This window comes from Hemitrygon akajei, chromosome 17 (assembly GCF_048418815.1).
Source record: "Hemitrygon akajei chromosome 17, sHemAka1.3, whole genome shotgun sequence".
NCBI classification, from domain to species: Eukaryota; Metazoa; Chordata; class Chondrichthyes; order Myliobatiformes; family Dasyatidae; genus Hemitrygon; species Hemitrygon akajei.
The window spans coordinates 43,183,878-43,209,144 of record NC_133140.1 but is presented as its reverse complement, the minus strand read 5'-3'; positions in this window follow the sequence as shown (position 1 = coordinate 43,209,144).

Here is a 25,267-nt window from a genome sequence, read left to right as displayed (position 1 = left end):
GAAACTCTTTTACACTGCCACAACCCACTACCCTCTTTTCTACTTGGGCTGTGGAACTGAATGAAATCCGCTTCTCTCAAACTTCTGATGTCTGGAGTGGTTGCTGGACAAAGTTCGATTATACTGCCATCACCTACTGCTCCCTTTTCTATTCGGCAGTGGACCTGAGTGACATCCCCTCCTCTTAAACTTCCAATGTCCAGATTGGTCCCTGGCCAAAGCTCCAGGAAATGTCCTGGAACAAGATCTTGGCAGAGATTGATGCTGCTGCTGCAGACCTGCATTTGAAGAAATGCCTAAGGAAAATATTTTAATGAGAATTTCTAACTCTGCTTAGTAAGCATCATTGACCTATCACAGCACCAATAAACATCAGATATACTTACACTTCGCCAATTTCAGTGTCGAGTCAGGCTGATAACAACAGTCATGTTTTTCCCCAATTTATTTATGCATTAGTACTGGATAGGCTTGTTATGTTAAATACAAAGTACAACCTAATTGCAATAACCTTTGTCGGGAAATGCAAACACCCAACATAATGATGATAACATTTGGAATCTTCAGTGTATTCAGCAAAGGATAGTCCTCACAAATAAATTTTATAACATCTTTATTTATAACTTGCACAAAGAGAAGAGGTTCTAAAATTCTTTCCAAACATCTTCAGAAGCATTGTGTTCAAAACCTGTGCAATACAGAGGTGCTGATCTCAGCTTATTTTCCAACAGAAAGGAGGCAAATACCAAGACCAACAATCAGCTGACTTGCTTTCCCATCATCTTTAATGTTGAATACTACATGGGAATGGACTAGTAAAGTACTCAAGAAGGATATGTAGCAGATCAATTCAAATAAATTCAATTGCCATAATGATTTGATTGACTTTAGCCAATTCTTCTTTCAATTCAAATAAATTACACTCTAAGAAACTAGCCCTATCCTATATTTAAACCCTAAATAAAATTCTACACAGATAAATTACTCCTGCATCTTTTTAAGCTGTATTTCCAAAAAAACCAATTATCTGTCAAATTGCTTTAATGTCTGGTTTGCTAAAATGTACTGCATTATAATTGTCCTAAGATGTCCTTTAATTTTGAAAAATACAATATTATTTTTGAATTACAAACTTATTGCTGTTCCTCATCACTCAGGACCTTGAGGCAAAAGAGAATAGCATGAATATTATCTCAGTTTGTGTATTGCCCAAAAGTTTCTGAAGAGATCAATTGAATGAAAAACTCGATTAATTTGTTTAGACTTATTAACTAGATAGGGAAGCAGCAAATTAACTTCAGAATGCAAGAAGGCAGCTTCTAATAACATTGATTGCACTCAAAATACATGTTTAAAAATATGAAACCATTCTTCATGCCATTTGATTTTCAAACAATACCACGACTTTTGGAAAATATTAACAAAAAGCATTGGATGGACCATTTTCAAATAAGAGAAAATCTGCCGAAGGATTTATGCCTGAAACGTCGGCTGAACACTTTTCCATAGATGCTACCTGGCCTACTGGGTCCTCCTTCACTTTGTGTGGATTGGATGGACCATTTTCCTTTGTTTACTTACTTATCGGATGCAGATTTTACTGGCAAGCCCATGATCATGTACCCACTCTTAATTAACCTGTTGCATTAATGGTTAGCCACCATCCCAAACTGCAGCAACTCATTTGGTGCAGTTACATCGGAGTCTGAATGAGTAGAGAGCTCTAGGATTTAACCTAGTGGCAATGAAGAAATATCAATTTATTTCCAAATCAAATTGATGTGTAATCATAGCATTTAGGAGATAATGTATTGTGTTTTAAAGAACAAGGAAAAATATACCTGTATCCAGGAGACTTTTATTTCAATGTTAGACCATAAGATATAGGAGCAGAAGTAGGCCATTCAGCCCATCAAGTCTGCTCCCCCATGCAGTCATGGGCTGATCCAATTCTTCCAGTCATCCCCACTCCCCTGCCTTCTCCCTATACCCTTTGATGCCCTGGCTAATCAAGAACCTATCTATCTCTGCCTTAAATACACCCAATCACTTGGCTTCCACTGCCTCCCATGGCAACAAATTCCAGAGATTTGCCACCACCACGTTCTAGAAAATGTTTATTGCTTTCAAGCTGCTGAAGGAACTTGCAACCTGCAGTTTAAAGCCATATCTTCACCAAAGTTCAAAGAGCTGATGGTGCTGGGACTGGATCATTTGAGAAAGAGACAGGCCTGTCAGGAAGAACAAATGTTCTGTCTACCAATAGTTTCCAAAGTAGCCATTGTCCTAATACCATAATGTCATCAAATATGTAGTTGCATTAAAACCAATGTGTATTTTCATTGGCTATGAAATGCACAGGAAGGTTGTGAAAGATGTTATACAAATGCATATCTGTCGGTTAGAACAGTTTTACACCACCGCCAAACGCTGCTATTTCTGGAAGCTAATGTACTAGTATTCCCAGATCTCTTTGTTCCACCAGCTAATTTAATTTTTAATCTTCCAAGCAATAGAGTCTTCAACCTTTCATACCCCTTCAGGCTTTGAATCATGAAGTGTGTAACGCAAACTAAAATTACAGATAGGCCAGTGACAAAATGTCAGCAATCAGTATGAACAGCAAAAGCTATTGTTGGAGGTATTTGTCTCAGGAAATCTCAGACATTATTTTTCCTAGCAGGAACAAATAATATCTAATAGTCTAATCAGTTCATGAAGTTGTTTCCACATGGGTTTGTTGACAAAGTTAGACATTATTTCAAAGGTAACATTCAAAATTCTGACTTTTAACAATTTGTTTGTGCTTTATGATGATTGTGTCATTTAAAATCATGCAATATACCCATTTTCTTGCATGACTTGCACTAGTACACTTATGATTTTGGGCCAAATGATGATTGTGTAGATACAAGTTGCAACAATTTAAAACAACAATGGGCAGAGTTTGTTTTAAAATGGAAAAAACATACATATGTTTATTTGAAATACATATTTCAAAACATACATATTTGAAAGGGCTTTATTCAAGATGCCAAGTGAGGATCAGTGGACTTCTAACTTGTAGCTGATACTTTTATCTTTCATATCTAAGCAAATTCACTCAAAACAAAGAATTCTTCCATTGACTATCTCAAGGTTAACAATTTAAATCTTGCTTGAATATCAAAGATTCCTCACACCTCGATATCTGTAAAATAAATACATTCATAGTAGTCTTGAATTTTAACCATTACATTCATGCAATTTGAACACTTTGCTAAATATCGATTAACCTGCTCATAATAAAATTATACATTTTGTTATGTATCTGAAACTTCATTACTTATGGAAGTCCTGCTTACTAGTTGACATGGCTAGAATAAACAAAATCTGTGTTTATTTTCAAGACTGTGTGCCTAGAAATTAAATTCCTCAGCATACACATCACTGAGGACCTCACATGGTCTATACATACCGGCTATTTGCTGAAAAAGGCACAACAGCACCTTTTTCACCTCAGATGGTTGAAGAAGTTTGATATGGGTCCTCAAATCCTATGAATTGAGAGCATCCTGACTGGAATCTGTAGACATGAACTTCCCACTATTCAGGACATTTATAAAGACAGGTGTGTAAAAGGGCCCAAAGGATTATTGGGGACCCAAGTCACCCCAACCACAAACTGTTCCAGCTGCTACCATCCAGAAATCGGTACCGCAGCATGAAAGCCAGGACCAACAGGCCCCGGGACAGCTTCTTCCACCAGGACATCAGACTGATTAATTCACACTGACACAATTGTATTTCTATGTTACATTGACTGCCCTGTTGTACATACTATTTATTACAAATTACTATAAATTGCACATTGTGCATTTAGACGGAGACATAACATAAAGATTTTACTCTTCACGTATGTGAAGGATGTAACTAATAAAATCAATTCAATTCAAATTCTAACGAGTCCTGTAAGGACAGGCCATGTCACCAGATCAAAGTTTATTTCCAATCTAGACTGAGGACTCCCTCACAGTCGATCAGGCATTGCATGCTTTTGTGCTCAAAGACGTGCCCCCAGTACTCTTTCTGGGGCTGAACTGACCCTTTCTGGGGCTCGACCCTGGAGTACAGGAAGTGGAGGATATTGCAGTCCAGCGTGTTAGAGGGTACTCTAGTATCATCAGCCCTTTAACATCGTTTCAGAAATTATTAGATGCATTGGATAATGGAACTAGTATTGGATCAAACCGTGCTGCTTCTCATAGTCACCGCTTACATTTCCCCATGGCCACGCTAGGTTCCTGGAGCTGTCCTGCTCCAAGTCATTGTGTCAAAAACACAACTGTCCCTTGACTACTGCTGGGACACCGTAAGTGGCAGAAACTACAGTCAGAGACATTTGGTAATCATCAGGAAAAACACCACCTAATTCTAATAATAATTCTACAAAATGTTCAAAATGCTAAGTGGATTCAAAAAACACAAATCAGCAGTCAATTTAAAATAATATAAATGCACATCGGAATTAAAAATTACCTAAACCACTTTTAAATGATAGTGATTGGAGTTAACTGAATGGTGCTGTTCTAGACATACTAGTTGTAACTGTTGTGAAAGTGAAGAAGCCATTCAACTCCACAACTTACAGAATTTCTTCATCTCAATGTGGAGGCTGGATACAAGGTCAAATGCATTTCACTACTGACCCACCAGCCATCAGCATATTTTGTACCGTAGGTCCTTGGAAAGCAAGCACTTCAAGGGCACTTTGATCAATATGTTCTAATTTTTTAACAACCCTAAGATGCAGATTTCCTAAAATGCTAAAGCTAGTTTTTTTTAACTTTCATTTCCCCCCAAATTAAGCTGTGTCAAAAATAATTCTTGTATAGTGAATGCAGATAATAGGTTTTTCTCTTAGCAGTTTTATGAAGGACCAGTTAAGGGAAGCAATCACTTTTACTAGGCCATTAATACATAATTAAAATGATGTATTCTTAGCTTGATAGGAGACTACTGATTATTATGCATTCCTATTAATAGGATAATAATGAGTTGATAACATTTTTTGAGCTATACAAATTAATCTAAAGATTTAAGCAATTGGTTCCATTACTGTTTTTATTCAACACAAATTGAGTAGTAATTTGTATTTTCCCAGTGAAAGGACACTTTTCAAAACAAAATAGGTTTTTTTAAAGTTGTAAAATACGTGAGCAAAATTGCACAATTTCAAGTTACTGGCCTGTAATTTGCTTTCAGTGATGACTGACTCACAGTCACGTTGAAATGTTTGCCACAGATTTTTTTAATGGGCTATACACTGGCAATTTATGGCCACTGAAGTCTAACAGTACAATGTGCACTTCATTGAAGTCAGGAACAGTAATGACCAGGGCTACCTCCTCAACCAAGCAGAATGAAAAATCCTCAAGGAGTCATGGCCTGAAAAAATTAGAAATACAAAAGTCAAATAAGGCAATAGTAAATAAAGTCAGCCTTCAGGGAGAGATAAGAAAACAAATTAAAGGTAAAATATATATTCATTTTTTAAAGCAAGGATCTCCAAGTATTAAAATCTGGAAAAAAGATTTTTTTTTGTTTGCTAAGGTCAATTTTTTGCTAACAGAGAGCTTCTTTTTATACAATATTTACACTTAACACATTATTAAAAATTCTCTTACACTTGAATGAACAACCCTATTTTTCTGCACATTTTGTGGGTAAATACAAAATCTTCACTTGTGATTTTTTTATGCTTCTGGCATGTTCCTGTTAGCCTATGAGAAGTTAAGCGATTCGGACAACAGTTCCCTTTTACCTACCTTTAATGGTGTCTATATGATGGTCAAAATTACTACCAAAGGTAGGTACAGATAGCCTCCTGAAAATACAGCCTGGGTTGTCCAAAACAGCAATGCACAAAATGCTGGAGGAACTCAGCAGGTCAGGCAGCAACTATGGAAAGAAGTACAGTCAACATTTCAGGTCAAGATGCTTCGGCAGGCCAGGAGGAAAAAAGATGAAGAGTAGATTTAAAAAGTGGGACAGGAGAGAGAGAGAAACACAAGGTGACAGGTGAAACCAGGAGTCAGAGGGATGAAGTAAAGAGCTGGGAAAATGATTGGCGAAAGAGATACAGGGCTGGAGGAAGGGGGAGTCTGATAGGAGAAGACACAAGGCCATGGAAGAGGAAAAGGGGGGATGAGCACCAGAGGGAGGCAACGGGCAAGCAAGAAGATAAGGTGAGAGACAGAAAAGGGGGTGGGGACTGGTGAAGGAGAGGGCAGGGTGGGGGGTATCAATACTGGAAGTTCGAGAAATCAATGTTCATGCAATCAGTTTGGAGGTTACACAGATGAAATATAAGGTGTTCTTCCTCCAACCTGAGCGTGGCCTCATCACGACAGTAGGGGAGGCAATGGATTGACATGCCAGAATGGGAATGGAAAGTGGAATTAAAATGGGTGGCCATTGGAGATCCTGCTTCTTCTAGCAGACAGAGCATAGGTGCTCGGGGAAAACAGATGAATCCACTCTTTCAATACACAATTGAGATCTTCACTTTATGCAGTGTTTTTTCTATTTTTCATTAACTTCTGATGGATGGGGTTTCTTAAACTGGATTCATTTCAGTCCTGGAAACTGGGGTTACTCAGTATTAAAAGTCGTAATATTCATATTAATATGCATCATAATTTATTTGTTTGGTGTTTGATCATCACCAGAATAATCTAAACTAGTACAAATGTGTCTGATGTGTCCAATTATGATATTATGTTATAAATGCTAAGAGCGTGCATATATACAACTCTAGTGTCATTACTCTTAATAAAGATACTTTAAGTTTTACTGCATCTGAACTTTCAGACAATGATTCTAAATGTGTGATTTAGAATCAAAGGGGATTGATGGAATCGGTTGTTCTCTATGTTTTTAAATAAGGCATTTAATTCAATTAGTGAGTTTTTAGCAAGACTGAATTAGTAGTTTCACTAACATTACTTGTATTTTAACTTACATTTTTCACAATGTGGTATTAGACTCCACCTACTGGTTCCAAAACTATATAACACTTTACCACCTTTCACTTTTTCATTGGGTTAAACATGCTGTACCTGTCTTCCAATAGGCCCTCCGTCATCTCAGGAATTTACCTTTACTCAGTATAAAAATGTCTGTTTCTGCAAGAATCACCATCTTAGTTCTTTGTTCTTTAGTTTCTTTTTATCTCCTAATAGTGAAATTATTGCCATGAGCTCTATGCCTGCTGTGTTTTAAACTTTCAATAGATGATCGTGAAGCAACAGGTTTTCAACTCGTTCTTGGACTCCTAAAGTAATCTGTTGGATCAGAAATCACCAGACCCAACAGTACCTTCCCAGGCTCTTGTGGAATTTTCCAGTTGTGACATTATGTCAGTGCTGAAAATAATTTGAGATTTTGGAGGTTTTCAGATTTTGGAATTTCAGATAAGGGGTGCTCAACCTGTACCACTCACATAACAGCATTATCTAAAACAATAATGTATCAAAAGTATCACTCAGATCTTAAAAAGATACGCTTACATTTCTATACATCACACTACATCCGGTTCAAAAATAATAAGGAACACAAAATCAGCCATTTTACAGCATGATAGTACAATCAGTTCACTACTTACATATATGGAATTACACATATATTACACATATTATATGTCCAATTATAAATACACCCATTCAACTAGCCTTGACAGAACAACACTTCACTATTCTACCGACATCACTGAAAAATCCACTCCATGCACCAATCATTCCAATGGATCAATTCTCCACAGCGGCTTCAAGTACACAAAGTAATACAACATGGGAAGATGTCCTTCGATCCAACTGGTCCATGCTCACCACAACATCCTACCTGCTACTCACAATTGCCCTCATTCAGCCCATAACCCTCTAAGCCCCTCCAAATCTATCTAAATGCCTCTTATGTATTGCAATTGTACCTGCCTCGATCACCTCCTATGGCAGGTCAATCCAGGTACTCACTAGCTTCTGTGTAAAAAGAACTACATTTCAGGCCTCTTTTAAATATCTCCCCTCTTATCTTGTATCTGTGCCCCAAATTTTGGATTTAGGGGGAAAAGACTTTGACTGTCCACCTTATCCATGCCTCTCGTGATTTTGTAAACTTATGAGGTCACACCTAATTCTCTGACACTCCAGGGTAAAAAAGATCCAGCATGACAAACACACACAAAATGCTGGACAAACCTCTCCCTACCGATCAGAACCTCCAGTCCAGACTGCATTCTCCTCTGCACCCTCTCCATGTCTTTCCTATAACAGAGTAACCAAACTGTACACAATACTCCAAGTGCAGCTTCACAACTACTTTTACAACGTCCCTTCTCCTAAACTCACACCCTGACTGATGAAGGCCAGACCGCTAAATGTCTTCATCACCACCCTGTCTAACTACACAGCTGCTTTGGTAAACTGGTTTTAGATGGTGCTGGTGATGCCCAGCGACCATTTATTGGCAGCAAACAAAACAAAGAACACAACTAAATAACTTATTAATAGCACTTTCATGTAAAAATGGAGAGTGAGGTCAGAGTATGCAGAGCAGAACAAAGTGGGAGCAGAGTAGAGGTAGATTAGAGGCCCATTCAAGGCCGATTTGGAAAGGTTGGGTATGGGCTGAATGGTGGCAGTGGTTCCAGGCCCAGAGTGTATCAATGTGACAGACCCCAGGCCCTAGAGTGAGGAGTGACCTGATGTTTGGTTGACTTAAATACCATGCCAGATGGATTGAAAAAGCCGGGCATCGAAACGAGAGGAGAGCATCAAGCTGGTTCAGTTCTGCTCACTGCTACGTGATGTTTACTTGGCTCTATGCCTAACTGAGGCTGAGGCCTACACTGGCTTCTCCAGGCTTTGTGTCTGAGGATTCACTTTCGCTTTGAGTGCTATTTCTTTACTTTTATAGTTCACAATTTGTTTACAACCCCCACCCTGCTTGCACATTGGGTGCTGATTGTCTTTTCATGGGTTCTTTTGGGTTTCTTTGTGGCTGACTATAAAATGACAAATCAAGGTTATATAATGTATATAGTTTGATAATAAAGGCACTTTGAACATGTACTCCCAGGTCCCGCTGTTCCACAACTCAGTGCCCTGACTGTCCTACCATGGTTTGATTGTCAAAAATGTATCACTTCATCCTTATACAAGTTGAAATCCATTAACAATTCCTCACTCTATCTCCCTGATCAAGGTCTCTTTGCATTCATTGCAACTGACCTCACTGTCAACAAGAACCCCTTAATACTTGCTAAACGTGCCATGTACATTCACATCCAAACCACTTACATAAATAACAAAGATCAGATGTCCCAACACTGACCCCTGGGACACCTTACTAGTCACAGATCTCCAGTCAGAGAATAATGATTCAATCTACCTTCTGCTTCCCATCAACAAATCAATTCTGGATCCAGCCTGCTAGTTCCCTCCTAGATGGTAATGAATTTGTGGAATTTATTTCCATAGGTGACTATGCAGGTTACATCACTGGGTATATTTAAAGCGGAGATTGATAGGTTCTTGATTAGTAAGAGTGCTAAAAGGGTATGGGGAGAAGGCAGGAGAATGGGGTTGAAAGAGATAGTAAATCAGCCATTATGGAATACAAAGCAATCTTGATGGGCTGAATGGACTATTCCTGCTCCTATGTCCTATGGATATAACCTTCCAGATCAGTCCGCCATGCAGGACCTTGTCAAACGCCTTTCTAACGTCATATCATCAATCTCTTTAGTTACCTCTTCAGAAAAAAATTTCAAAGATCATCAGGCAGTCTTGCGTGCACAAAACTATGTTGACTATTCCCAATTAGGCCTTGATGCACCATCAATAACTCTCGGAGACATGAGGCGAGAGATAGGCTTTTATTAGCTGGAAGAGAGAGCACTATCAGCAGCAAGAGACCATCACAGTAATTCCTGGAGACTGAGGGAGGAGCAGTGCCTCCAATCGTCTTTATACAGGGGTCTGTGGGAGGAGCCAGAGGAGCAGTCAGCGGTGGGGGGTGGGGGGGGAACGTGTCCAGACAGGTATATGTAGTTCACCACAGGCCTTCACTATGCAAGTTTTTCAGAATTCCCTCCAGTAGGTTCCCTACCCTTTGGTTGCTGTACATAGCCCTATTTTTCACAGACTCACCATGGAAGAAAGGGACAAACCAAGGGAAAGAGATGGGCAGGTGTGGAGAAAAGATGGTATGAGAGTAAAACCAGAAAAGGGGATGGAAAGAGAGCAGGAATGAGGGGGATAAATTACCAGAAGTTGGAGAAAGCAATGGGAAGAATAATAAGGATGGGTCATCCCATTGTGTCTTCTGTGGCCACAGAATTTTCTGTCTGCCCCCCTTAATATCAGCTCTCCTATCACTATCACCCTGAATGCACCCTTTACCCTTTAAGTCTTAGCAAGTCACAGTGCCAGAGACCTGACAATTGTTGCTAGCCCCTGTATGAACATCCCTCTCAAGAGTATCCAAAGTGTACCTGTTAGTGAGAGGAATGGTCACATGGGCCCCATACCCTGTCTATCCATTCCTCCAAGTTCAGCTGGTGGTCAGCCATCTATCCAAAGCTTGCACATTGGGTGCGATCGCCTCAGTAAAATGCTCATCGAGGTTCTCAACTTCCCAGATGAGTATATCCAATGCCAGTTCCTGGGTGCATTTCCCACAGATGTTGGGAAAGACTGGGAGGTTCCCCAGTTTTCTGCATCTTGCATGATGAGCATTACACTGTCCTGACAACCATCCTGCTTATGCAGAACCAAGAACTAAGGATGAATAAAATTATACCTTGCCTGTACATTCTCTTTTTATTTAAAAAAAGAGAAATATTTTCACTCCACACACCAAAGCCTCATCTCCTCATTCTTACACTGACACAACCCAAAACAGCTGCTCTACTTATCTCCAATATATTTGCTGCTGCTAATTGGTGAGTGATCAATTAACTAATTTACAGATGTTTCTTTTAGAGTATCATTAGTGAAATTCACCAATCAATTTATCAGAGAGATATCCAATCTCACATCTATTATCTAATTGCTACTTCAATATAATTATGAATAGATTATATTAGATATGCCAACATTACTGGCCATGTAAATGAACATGGCTATAACAAACTTTATCAACTGGCACAGTAGCTGACATTATATACTGACACATTAGTGGACACCTTGAACTCAACCACAATCATCTCTATTTGATTGTTTCTTCATACTTTCCATCTTTGTGCTTCTAGCTTTTTTTTTGAAGATTTTCTCCTTACATTTTCCAGCTGCCTCTTTTTAAAATCAAAAAGTCCTCCTCACACCACCACCTCCAAGGCTCTCTATTTTCAGAGAAAATGAGTTACAGATAAATAAGTCTGGAAGTGCAACTGGTGGGACTGTTCCAAAAACCAGCATCAACTCAGTGGTGCCCCCAGTAACTGGGTAGGTTTTTCATTTTTAACTTCCCTCACACAGAATAGTGGTCAACCAAATTGTGGAGCAAAGTCACACAAAATTAGAGGGGAAATGTCCAGCAAGGTTTAGGATTCCTTAGCAAGCAAAGGGTCCAAAAAGAAGCTCACAGGTAAAGTCAAAATCCCAAAAATAAATATTAACTAGAGTTTCAGAAACTAGCCATCAAAGGCAAGGGCGAGAAAGGAAAAGGTGAGAACCAAAGGACAAGGACCTTATATGGGGCTATAAACAAGTCACGTGATAAAATGTACTAATAATTAGCCTACACGAGGAAATCTGCAGATGCTGGAAATTCAAACAACAACACACACAAAATGCTGGTAGAACACAGCAGGCCAGGCAGCATCGATAGGGAGAAGCGCTGCCGATGTTGCGGGCCGAGACCCTTCGTCAGGACTAACCAAAAGGAAAGATAGTAAGAGATTTGAAAGTAGTGGGGGGAGGGGGAAATGCGAAATGGTAGGAGAAGACCGGAGGGGGTGGGGTGAAGCTAAGAGCTGGAAAGGTGATTGGCAAAAGGGATACAGAGCTGGAGAAGGGAAAGGATCATGGGACAGGAGGCCTCAGGAGAAAGAAAGGGGGGGGAGCACCAGAGGGAGATGGAGAACAGGCAAACAACTAAATATGTCAGGGGTGGGGTAAGAAGTGGAGGAGGGGCATTAATGGAAGTTAGAGAAGTCAATGTTCATGCCATCAGGTTGGAGGCTACCCAGCCAGTATATAAGGTGTTGTTCCTCCAACCTGAGTTTGGGTTCATTTTGACAATAGAGGAGGCTATGGATAGACATATCAGAATGGGAATGGAATTAGCCTAATTAGCCTAATAGGCAGGAGAGCAGGAAGGGGTTGGCCTTGTCATCCCTGCTGGCCAGTTCAAGTGGGTTTAGTGCCCTCCTTTGGCATTCACGTGAGGAATTACTCTCCTATCACACTCTGGTTTTGTTGAATCAGGCTGCATTTGGCCTGTCTGTTACAGTTTGTGGCAACTCTCACAGGATCCTCATAACCAAGGATCAGGCTCCACTTTGAAATACTTCTGTCCCTCAGGACATCCAATTCAATCCGCATCTGGGAGGGGGAGACAGAGCAAAGTGAATATCTCTGTACGGGGAAGGGGTGGATGGGGTAAGGTGAATCTGTTTCCTTCCTTCCTTCCATCCATCCATCTCTCCATGCTGTCTCCACAGTTTAAATCTAGATCTTCTTCCTTTCTTTCCCCAAAGGTCCTTCAACCTGAAACATCAGCTCTGTTTCCCTTTCCACAGATGCTACCTAACCAACCGAGTGGTCCCTGTGTTTTCCGTTTTTACTTCAGTCAAATTATGTTGCAAGAGCAATGGCAAGGGGAAGGAGAAGCATGAAGATAAACCAAATCTGAGAGCCAAGACCTTCACTAACCTGAAACATCAGTGGTGAGACAGAAGACTATAGGACCCACCAGCATGCAAGATTCAAGATTCAGTTATGGCATATATATGGTCTCAGCTATCCATCAACTCTGAATGACTGTGTCCATCAAATCAGGCCACTCCTGCTGTCTCCTGAGGAATGTTAACGAGCAAAGTAAAGTCCTTGTAGTGAAAGATAAATAATCCAGGAAGAGTCAAAATACAATAGATCAACAGTCTCTCTCTCCCTCTTATCTGTATCAGATGTTCTTGCCTGGGCTTCATCTCTCTCTCTCTCAGTAGCAGCATAGCAACAGCAATAGTTCATAGTTCTCGGGGGGGGGGGAATGGTTAACTCTGCATCCCCATTTCCATCAGGTCTGTTCATCACTCATAACAAGACAGACAGTTGAAAAGACAAGGCATGAAAGGTATGAAGCTAATGTGGGAAAAGGGGTAAGTGTAGGTGGCCAAAGGGTCAGCATAGAAATGATGGGCTGAAGGGCCTGTCTGTGTGTTATGTCTCCATGACTTCACTCCCTTTCATTTACCAACACTAACACTGAGTGTGATCTATATTCAGTGCCTAATACACCTGAAGAAGTAATTGTTAAAAATCCATTAACAATCCATCAAGTGTGTTCAAGGCAAGGTAAAGAAATGCTTGCTAGTGCTTCATTTGAAAACATGATCACAATGGTTCTTTACTGCATTCACTTTGGAATGATTCCCTGTATGCATTCAATATCTTCCTGAACTTTTCATTACCTTCTTGATGTTTTTTTTAATGTAATAATGTCAATGACTACTGGAAGTAAAATAAGGGTAGAAATTCTGTAACCACTAGCTGCTGAAGTGTGCATGAGGAAATTAACCAGACTTCAAAGAAACTAGCCAGTCTTTAAGCATCTTTCATACATTCCAGTCAATATTGCTGTCCAAGAACTGGCCGGGCTACCACCTCCTGTCTAGTGACCTGGCCGGGCTAACTCTTCCTGTTTAGTGACCTGGCCGGGCTACCACCTCCTGTCTAGTGACCTGGCCGGGGCATTAAGTGTGCAAGCGGCATGACATTGGAAGTGGATGTTACAAGGCCTTCAACATCGCTGAGGGTGCAAACTCAGTAATTGTGAATTCCGAATGTCCCAGGTGCTGTGACCATTATCATCTGAAACGGTGGTCATCGATATGTAACTGAAATATTTTTAGCAAAGGGACAGTAAAAGAATCTACAGAACAGACAAGAGCCGTTAGAATCTGCCCATCTCCTACTGGTATTTTCATTAGAAAACTCTCCAGATGAAACGTACCCTTTGTATTGCTTCTCTAGGACCTCCACTGATCTGACATCAATTAGAGACTGAAACAAGAAGAACCCTTGTGGAATTTCAGGATCTAGCAGCAGGAGAGGAATTCTTTACCAAATAGTGCATTTCTCAATTATTTGTCAATTAAATGTCTTCATGTCATATTGTATCAGGATTGAATTCCATTTATTTCCATGTTCAATCATAATCTCTAAATACAGGGAACATCTTTTTTTTATATAGATACATTCCTGGTCAATATCATGTGCTGCTGTTTAAGACCTGGCTGGGCTATCTCCTCTCAACTAATGACCTAGCCATAATGCGTTCTCTTTATGCCCACCTCTTGGGCCATGCCATCTCACCTCACCCAATGAACTAGGCTGTGCCATCTCAGCTCACCCAAGCAGCTGAGCCATGCTATTTGCTGGGTCAATGGGCTATGTCATGCTATCTTATTGATGAGCACCTCAAAAGGCATAGGAGTCAAATTGACTTGAATTGACTTTATTACAAGGCAGGATGAAGGCCGAGGTCTCTGAGCTTCTTGTCAAGCCTGGAGGGAACTATGATGTTGAATGCTGAACTGTAGTCCAAGAACAGCATTCTCACATAAGCATCTTTCTTCTCCTGATGTGTAAGGATGGTGTGTAGAGCTGTGGCTATTGTGTCATCAGTCGATTGTTTGTGTCAGTAGGTGAATTGTAGGAGGTCCAGTGTGGGTGGTAGCATGCTGTAGATGTAGTTCTTGGCCAGCCTCTCAAAGCATTTGCTTATTATTGAGGTGAGTGAGTTCAGAGGGAGATGCAGGGGAATAAACCACAGTGATAAGGGTTCTAACATTCATCAGTCATTGCAAGATTAACAAAGTAGAAAGATGTCCATGTCTTGACAGAAATCTGAAGTGATTGCACATTGAGTGACTTCATGTATCAAATTTTGAAGTATGCTATTTCTGTTCTGTTTCGAACTGTTTACCTGGTTTGTTCAACTTTACTTGTTATTTAAAATACAAACATTTCTGTGGTATATTTCCACAACTAAACCCGTGTTCTTTGCTAATTAGTTGTATTGAAGTTCTTCGGTACTTATTTTAACATAGCAATGACATAAAACTTGTTTTGACGCTGTGCCACAATTGTGCCACTGCCTCAGGCATTCTTGTGCCTTTGCATCATAAATTAATGTGAGCAGCTACACATTTTTGCTCAAGTGATCAAAATCATGGTTAAAAAATACACATATTTTTGAATTGTGAACTACGGTTACTTCATAGTCTGACTGTGTCAGAAAGAGTTATGTCTTGTACATTGATCGAGCTAATCTAAACTGATGTAGCCTTTCAAAAGAATATGTGCATTTCCCTGTAACTTTACTGCTCTCAAGTGGTACATTGTGCAATAACAGAGATAACATTCGACTAAGAACTGATGCTGTGTCAAGCTAACATTTTCTGCCTCCTCCCTCCCTGATTCACTGCAGATTTCAGAACATGCCAAATAGGCATGTTGGTTTCGTACATACAAGTGAGAATAATTCATTTAGATTTGCTGTTTGCTGTGACACAAAGAAGGAAGGGGTTCAAGAAGTGGTGTGGAGTTTGCTGAGTGAAAGCCCATCCACGTAACGAATATAAAACAGAAATGTATCTGCTCATTGCTAATTGTGGATTTTTTTTGTTGGTCATTGTATGTTCATGCAAATTTTCAATTTAATATTGATTCATATCAGAATCAGGTTTAATATCACCAGCATATGTTGTGAAATTAGTTGTCTTTTCAACAGCAGTTCATAGCAATACATAATTATGGAGAAAATACTGTGAATTTGGAACAAGTGCATACACTTACAATTAAATAAAAAGTGTAATAAAACTCAGCAGTGCTGGAAATATGCAGCAGGGCAGGCAGCATCTGTGCAGAGAGAAAACAGTCAATGCTTCAGGTTAATCAATTTTATTAGTTCTGACCCACCGAGTATTTCTAGCATTTTCTCTCTATATTTCAAATTTCCAGTAACTGCTCTCTGCTAAACTCAGCCGATGTAAGCCCTGCCATTCCAACCTCTTCTCAGAAGACAACCCACCTACTTCAAAGATTTTTCTAAAAAACCTCTGAACTGATTCCAACTCATTTACATCACTCCTTATATGAGACCTGTGCTGTTCACAGTATTTCAAAAGTGGGCTCACCAATGCCATCGATCTGAAGCATAACCTCCCTATTTTATATGAAATTGCCCTGTTATTAATTAACAACATTCAGCCAGCTTTCCTTAAACACTCATTCCAGCCTTCTGCGAATCATTTACCTGGACACGCAGATCACTGTGAACCACAAAGTCTTGCAATCTCTTACACTTGGATAACATTCTTCCTTAAATTTTTCTGACAAAATAGTCAATTTCATACTTTTGCAGATAAAATTCCATGGACAAGATCTTCACCCAAATTTAATCCATAATCTCCTTCTATCCTTTTCACAGTTTGCTTTCTCACCTCTCTTGAGTCATCAACATATTTATCAGCTTCAGTCCTATTATCTGTGTTTTATGTATATTAATTGTGAAATGTTAAGGACCCAGTTCACTTTGTCGTCCTGCATATTGCATCTTGCCAAGAAAAGAGCCATTTATGCATCACTGTCTGTTGTTATTATTAAGGCGGTCTTCTGTCAGCAGTAGTCTATTACATCCTAAGCCAAGAGTATTTTCTTGTGCAATAACCTTTGATGTGGCATATTATCAAATGCCTTCAGAAAATCTTAATAAATCCACCATATCATTCATATCCTGCCACTTACACCCCTGTAACACACCATTTCTGCTTAACACCCTCTTCTGGTCATCACCTATTCCATGTACTCTCTTCTGCTTTACATCCCATCACAAACCCTCCTTTTTGTTTTCTCTTTCTCTATAACTTCAAACTTGTTTGAATTTTGGTAACTGTACTAAGACCACCCACTGGAAGCAATGCTTGAGTTGGTAAGTATTTCCAACACTTGCTGTAACTTAATTTTATTGAAGTTCATCATCAAACAAACATTTCCATAAGATGTATTTCAGATATTGTACGTATATATCATATAATCATATATATCACAAATCTCCACAAAGTATTTATCTGAGGTATACACTTATAGAAAAGAGTGGAACACTTTCTATTTCTGTAGCAATCTTGCCATACTGCTGCACACCACTAGGTGGTGCAGAGGAGCCTCCCTCACCACAGCACCACAAATTCAGTTTTGAATGAGCTCCAAGCTAAGTGACGATTATTTACAAGAACATTTGACCATGGACCCTAATTTTCTGAGCTCAGCATGACTTTTTCATCTGCCATCACGGCTGCCTGGCTCCCAGACACCGGTCATTGTGGCTCGAAAAAAAAATCAATTCAATGTCGCACCATGTGCAAGCTGAAATAAAAACAGAAAATGTGTCAAACACTCGGCAGATCAGGCAACGTCTGCGGGAAAAGAAACAGAGTTAATGTGTCAGGCTGCAAGTTCCTCTATCAGAACCGAGAGGGAGAGAAAATAAATTTATTTCAGGTTGGAGGGAGGGTGGAGAATGGATGGAAAGGACAAAGGAAGTATCTCTGAGAGGACGTTGTCAGGGTTGCCAAGGGGTTAAGATGCAGGTAGGTGATCTGGCCGATGGATTAATGAGGGTAGTTAGAAAAAGAGAACATGATCCTTTGCTCATAAAGGCTTTAAGATGGGAACCGATTGAGAATGAGATGACACACAAAGAATGTAAAAATTGTGAAATGCAGGGCTGCAACTACGAATGTCTGACTGCAATAATGGAGAGAGAAAAACTGCCTCCTACCTCATTCAACTCTCCAACCCCCAGCCCTACTCCACTCATTCATCACTACCGGTGCTGTGACTGGCTCTGTGTGAGTCAAACACATTGAATACTCCCTCGACTAGACCAACTGCAGTAATGAAGGACCACCTGCCCCCAACTAATTCAGCAGCTCCTCTGACATACGAAGGCTGAAATTTATTTACTTCCTGCCCATTGCGCCGCTGGTGCTTTAGGGCAGCAATGAAGGTCTTTCCTCCCTGCCGGTATTCAGGGCTCCCTTCATGATGTCACGAGCTCGGTTTTCACTGCTGTTGGTCACGCAAGTCCCGGGTGGAGACTCCGGAATGTTGTCACACTCAGGTGCACTCATTGCTGTTTCCGTAGCAATTTTGTTTTCCCAGTTAGGGCTATTAGCCCTGAAATGAACCTCTGAACCTGGAGGACTGGTGGGCTGCTCTTTGTCTGACCTCTACTCTGTGACCTGTTTGGCAAGGGCGACCCTACCAAGAGCCAAAGCAAGAAGACCTGACTGGCCAACATAGCTCTCTGGGTCATCAAGGCATTTAAGCCTCCAAACAACAACAAGGTTGATGTCCTCTTGGAGATGAGGCTGAAAGGCTGCCTATGAATTCCAAACATATCTGAAAAACTAATCTTGATATTCAAGAGCATTCAATTTTTAAACTAGTTAAGTCTGGCATTCCACAGTTCCGTTTTAAATTCTCCATTTTGTTACAGAGTCTAATGCATTATTCTGACAGAACCCTTTCTGTAGTGTTTTTTTTTACCTTATCCTTGCAAATGTTTAGAAAATATGTGAAATGCCTTAATTTCAAATGCTGATTAAATAAGTATGAAAATGAACAATGCATGCACTCCTCAAATGGGGTTTAAATAGTCAAAGGAAGAGTTGAAACAAATTTAGGAATCAAATGTCCAACCTAGGTGGTGCAAAAATCATTGGAACAACTGGAATACTACTGAAACTGTCCTGCCCTTGGTCTCATCCACCAGTCTTGTCTCATCCTTGGAAAGACAAGAGACCCATCCAAGAATTGAAGAGAAGATTGCAGCCAAGCATCTGATATGGGAGTTAATTTGAAAGTCTGAAGAAATATGGGCTATGGAAGAGGGCAGTGGAGAGCAGTGTTTCTTCAAGTTTATACGTGGCAATTTTCTGCAAAAATCTTGGCCGGGCATTTTCAATGCTACTTGAATTCAAAATCAGAACTGCTTCCTTCAATTCAAAATCAGAAACAGAACCAGAATCAGGTTGAATATCACTGGCGTATGTTGTGAAATTTGTTGTAATGTGGCAGCAGTACATTTAAATACATAGCAATAGAAACTGTAAATTACAGTAAACAATTATATTAAAAAAGTTAAATTAAATAAATAGTGCAAAAAGAGAAAAAAATGTAGAGAGGTAGTGTTCATGGGTTCAATGTCCATTCAGAAATCTGATGGAAGAGGGGAAGAAGCTGTTCCTGAATAGTTGAGTGTGTGCCTTCAGTCTCCTGTACCTCCTCCCTAATGGTAGCAATGAGAAGAGGGCATGTCCTGGGTGATGAGGGTCCTTAATGATGGATGGGGTCTCTTTTTTTGAGGCATCTCTCCTTGAAGAACTCCTGGGTGCTGGGGAGGCTCATGCATGCCCGTAATAGGGTTGACTGAGTTCACAACTTGGGCAACTTCTTTTGATCCTTCCCCCATACTAGACAGTGACGCAGCCAGTTAGAGTGCTCTCCACGGTACATCTGTAGAAACTTACAAGTGTCTTTGGTGACATACCAAATCTCCCTAAACTCCCAAAGAAGTACACTGTAGCCACTGTCATGCCTTCTTTGTAATTGCATCAATATGCTGAGCAGAGATGTTGTCATCCAGGAACTTGAAATTGCTCACCACTGATCCCTCGATGGTGACTGGTGCGTGCGCCCTCATCTTATCCTTTCTAAAGTCCTCAATCAATTCTTTGGTCTTGCAGACATTGCATGCAAGGTTGTGGCTGAGATACCACTCAACCAGCTGGTCTATCTTGCTCCTGTACATTTTGATCTGTTTTTATTAGAACTGAACCAGGATTATTATTATCACCACAGGGTGGAAATTCACTAAACCAGAAATGTGTCAATTAATTTACATTGAAATCCCCTTCTGACTTTAGCAGAATTTTCAAAGCAGAAGTCACTGTACATAGATTGCAGGTTTGGTGTGACTCAGAGGATGCATTCATACCCACTTTAATATCACACAAATAACCTGATGTTTGGTTACATCGCGTGTGTTATTCAAGAGATCATCATTAACTTATTGATAGTCGAGTAGGAATCTCACCCCATCCTCCCACTGCCACACCAGGGACAGGGCTCCTCTTGTCCTCATCTACCACCCCACAAGCCCCTGTATCTAATACATCACTCCCTCACCCTCACCCCCCCCCAACATTCCACTCTCTGGAGAGATTGCTCCCTACATATCTCCCTTGTCCATTTGCCCCTTCACACTGATCTCCCTCCCTGTACTTGTCCTTGCAAGCAGAACAAGCGCCACACCTGCCCCTACAGCTTCTCCCTCACAGCCATTCTGGGCCCCAAACAGTTCTTCCAGGTAAGACAACATTTCACCTGTGAGTCTGTTGGTGTCATCTACTGTACCCAATGCTCCTGTGTATCAGTGAGATCCGACGTAGATTGGGAGACTGCTTTGCGGAGCACCTTCGCTCGGATCACCTCAAAAGGCAGGATCTCCGGTGGCCACACATTTCAATTCTACTTCCCATTCCGACAATTCAGTTCACGGCCTCCTCTACTGCTACGATGAGGTCACACTCAGGTTGCAGCAGCAAGACTTTATATTCCATCTGGGTAGCCTCCAACCAATGGCATGAACATCAATTTCTCGAGCTTCCAGTAACTGTCTCCTCCCTCCCCTTCACCATTCCCCATTTGTGTTTCCTTCTCACACTCTCTCTTCTTACCTGCCTATCACCTCCCTCTGATGCTCCTTCCCCTTCCCTTTCTTCCATGGTCTTCTACCTCTCCTATCAGATTCCCCCTTCTCCACCCTTATATCTCTTTCACCAATCAACTTCCCAGCCCCTCCCCCTCTCCCGGTTTCACCTATCACCCACCACCTTGTACTTCTTCCCTCCCCTATCCCCACCTCCTTCACCCTTCCCTTCCAGTCCTGAAGAAGGGTCTCGGCCCGAAACATCAACTGTTTGCTCTTTTCCACAGATGCTACCTGACCTGCTGAGTTCCTCCAGCATTTATGCACACTAATCAGGAACTTAGGTTTGTTTGTCAAATGCACAAATTCATTGGAATCCATTCTGTTAACTCCATGTAGAACAGCCCAGCCAGGGCAGATGTGCAAACTTCCTTGTCCTTTGGATTCATACAAAGGCATTACAAAAATCCCAAATCACCTTCGTAGCGTTTGCAATGTGCCAGGTATACCAACTAGCAACGTTTCATTAAAGTCACTATATCCAATGTAATAGACACTACCGTTATAATTTCTGCTGTTGCATACTATTACAGGTCTTGCCACAGCAAGCAGGCCTATTGTCTGTTTTATCCCTGTGAGGAAATAGAACAGGTTCCCCAAAACCCTCTTCCTAGAAGAGTAGATGGAGCAGGAGAAGGAGAGAGATGATATGATGATGACATTGATTGTTACCCAGCACTCCTGAGATATGGCCTTGTGTGGATGTTCTAACCATTAATGTCCCCATAACAATGGCATCAATTCACCACCTGGCAAGGCGTCTCACACAACAGACACGCTACAGTACTTCCTCATGTGGCACTGGGAAGCCAGTCCATCGAGGGCAAGAGGTTTTCATGAGCAACTCAAAGGGTAAAGGGGTAGCTTGCCACCAGCTAGACTCATAGTGCTATGACATCAAATTCCACAGAGGAGACAATGGATGGGAAAGGGAGAAAAGTTTTGTTGTTGTAAATCCCAATGTTTTTTCTCTGCTATGATATGAATGATTCTGAACACTGCTAAAGTGTGCCTTAGTTTAGGACAAGTAACATCCTTCCTTATGCAGTGATAATTGGGACTGAATGGGAGCTGTGAACTTTACTAGGTCCTAACATTTCTCTGTTGTGTTGATTTGCTGAGAAAACACCCTCTGTTAACCTTCAAAGTAAATTTATTGTCGAAGTACATACATGTTACCATATACTAGCTTGAGAAGCATTTTCCTACAGGCACTTACAGGAAATAAGTACAATAGAATTTACGAAAAGCTATACAAAGACTGACAAACAACCAATGTGCAAAAGAAGACAAACTTTTTAAGTAAAAACAATAGTGAGACACGAGTTGAAAAGAGTCCTTGAAAGTGAGGTTGTAAATCATAGAATCAATTCAGAATGGCGGTGGTTCAGGAGCCTGATGGCTATGGGGTAATAACTGATCCTGAATCCAGTGGTGTGAGACCTGTTCCTCCCGCTCAATAGTAGTTGCGAGAAAAGGGCAGAGCCTGGATGGTGGGGATCTTTGATGATGGATGCTGCTTTTTCTCATGACAGAGTTCCATGTAAATACACTCAACGGTGGGGCCGAGTTTGCCCGAGACGGACTGGGCCAATCCATCACTTTTCCATTCCTAGGCATTGCTGTTTCCACGCCAGGCTGTGATGCAACCAGTTAGGATACACTCCACCGTGCATCTACAGACACTTCTTGAAGGTTTTGATGACGTGCTGAATCTACGCACTCTTCTAAGTAAGCAGAGGCCCTGTCGTGCCTTTGTTGTGATGATACTTAACACAGCCTGAGCTCAGTGAGTTCTGAAGCTGCTCAGTCAGATGCCCTGTTGTCTGATGAGGTTTCCCTTCCTTCAAAGTGAAACGGAGTACAAGATAATCTCAGTTCTCCTGTGAACATTCAACAAAGATGAAAGCTGCACCCAAGAGCTCTAATTTATGTTGGCAAGGATGAAAGACTGTGATGCATAACATGACCATATCAGATGTATGAAAGATACCAGGAAAATGTCAGACATGCTAAAGATAAACTGTCAGATGAGGTCATTCCTTCAGAACAGAGATGAGAAGTAACTTCTTTAGCCAGAGAGTGCAAACCAGGTGATTGGACATATTTAAAACAGAGGCTGATAGGTTCTTGATTAGTAAAGGTGTCAAGATTACATGAAAAAGACAGGAGAATGGGGTTGAGGGGGATAATAAATGAGCCATGATGGAACAGATGAGCAGACTCAATGGGCTAAATGGCATAATTTGGATGCTGTGCCTTATGGTCTTAAGTGATCTTGTCATGCAGGTACCAATGTCAACTAAAATGTTCTCTAGTCTGAACTAATGTAGCCTCTAATTAACCACATTTAATGAATATCATCAAACCATATCTGTATACCAGACCATATGTTTCCGTCTAACAAAAGCAAAGATACAAACAACAATTAAACATGCGCCTTTACACAACCCTTTGGTAGCTGTCTTCTGCAAGACTTCACCTGTCATCTTATTCCTTCACAATGAATCAGGGTAGGGGATGAGCTATTGGCTCGCAGTGGAGGAAGGAGGCTGGAGGTGGCTCTACAAAAGGACTTCAAGGAGCTCTTGGCCTTAATGGGCCAGTGAACAATGAGTAGCTTACCTGACATAATAGGTGGAATGATTCGAGGACATGTAAATCAGAGCAATACATTGGAATATCCGGGAGCAGGAGAATAAATTAACCTTAATGACCTTTCTAATACTTCCCTTGTGTTGAATTTATTTTTTTGATCTTTGACCACCTTTGTTAATAACATTAACTACATATGTAACATGAAAAATGAATTTCAAAGTAAACTGATCACATTTTTAAACTGATTGATGAAGACACATCATACCCAAAGGAAAACTGTTTTCCTTTTTTGATCTGAAGTTAAATTACACTATTTATGTTTCTCTTCTTTTAAATCTGTATTTCCCTGTCATCCCAAAGAAGGAGATTGATTATCTGGGAAAACTCATCAATTTTATGAATGCAAGATGAGTTAAATATTCTTAGAATAGTCACAGCTATTAATATTAAAAACAATGTTTGGAATTAGGAAAAATTAGAGACTTGCCATTATTATTTACAACTCAATTGATTTCGTAATTTCAACTACTTTAGTCTAATTAAGGATGTAATTTAGTTGGTAATAGTCTCACTTTTGAGGATTTAAGTCTCTCTTGGAAAAACTTGGGCACTATAACATGTGCTGTGTAGAACTGAGAGGATGTTCCCCTGAAGCTACAACTCTCAAATCAGTTCAAACAGGCCACAGTGTCTTTTTCTTCTTCTTGTAAAGTTTAGTGGCGATTGACAGACCAACATAACGTATATTACCGCCACCTACTGAGTTGGAGTGTGGAGCAAAGAGACAGGAAGTTTACCCACTAAATTCCCACCCCACAAAAACTCAAATAATATCAAAAAGTATAATGCTTTTCAGAAAGTCAAATAGGCACTTCTATACATTATGATGGTAGTGATATTCTAACAAACTTCCTATGTTAAACTGTGACTGTCCCAAAGATCTCAATTTAGCAATTAAATACTTCCTTTGCACCTCATAGAAACCGCATTCAAACAAGATATGCTGCACAGTCTCTTCACAAGTGCAGTCCTACAAATGCATATTATGCATACTAATTCTGAACGAGGAGTAATTTAACTTCGTGTGTCCAATACGTAAACATGTAAGTATAACTTTTTCCCTTCTTTTATACCCATCTCCCAGCTGGGTTCCCACCATCCTCTGAATTTTATATAAATGCTGTCCTTTCTTTTGCTTATCCCAACTTTGTTGTCACAGTGATCAAATATACTTTCTAGTTATTGCTTTCATCTCCCCATTATGCAAAGGCACCACCACATTTATATCCTTAATTTTAAGAGATTGCTTGGCTATAATGTCTGTCACCTCATTTCCTTCAACCCCAACGTGGGCAGGAACCCATATGAAATGTATAGACCAGCCTGCACCCTGCAGCCTCAACAGGTGTTGACCAATCTCAAGAAGAATTTGAAATACCTGTTGTCATAGATGCCCAACCCAAGAATGAATCAGAGCACTGAAGTACATAATCAGGGTGAACTTGGATCCATTCCAAGGCTAAAATAATAGCAACCATCTTAGATGTGAATACTGATACTTTGTCTGTAATCTTTTCCTCATAGTCACCTCAAACTTTGGAACATAAACAGAAATACCTGAACGACC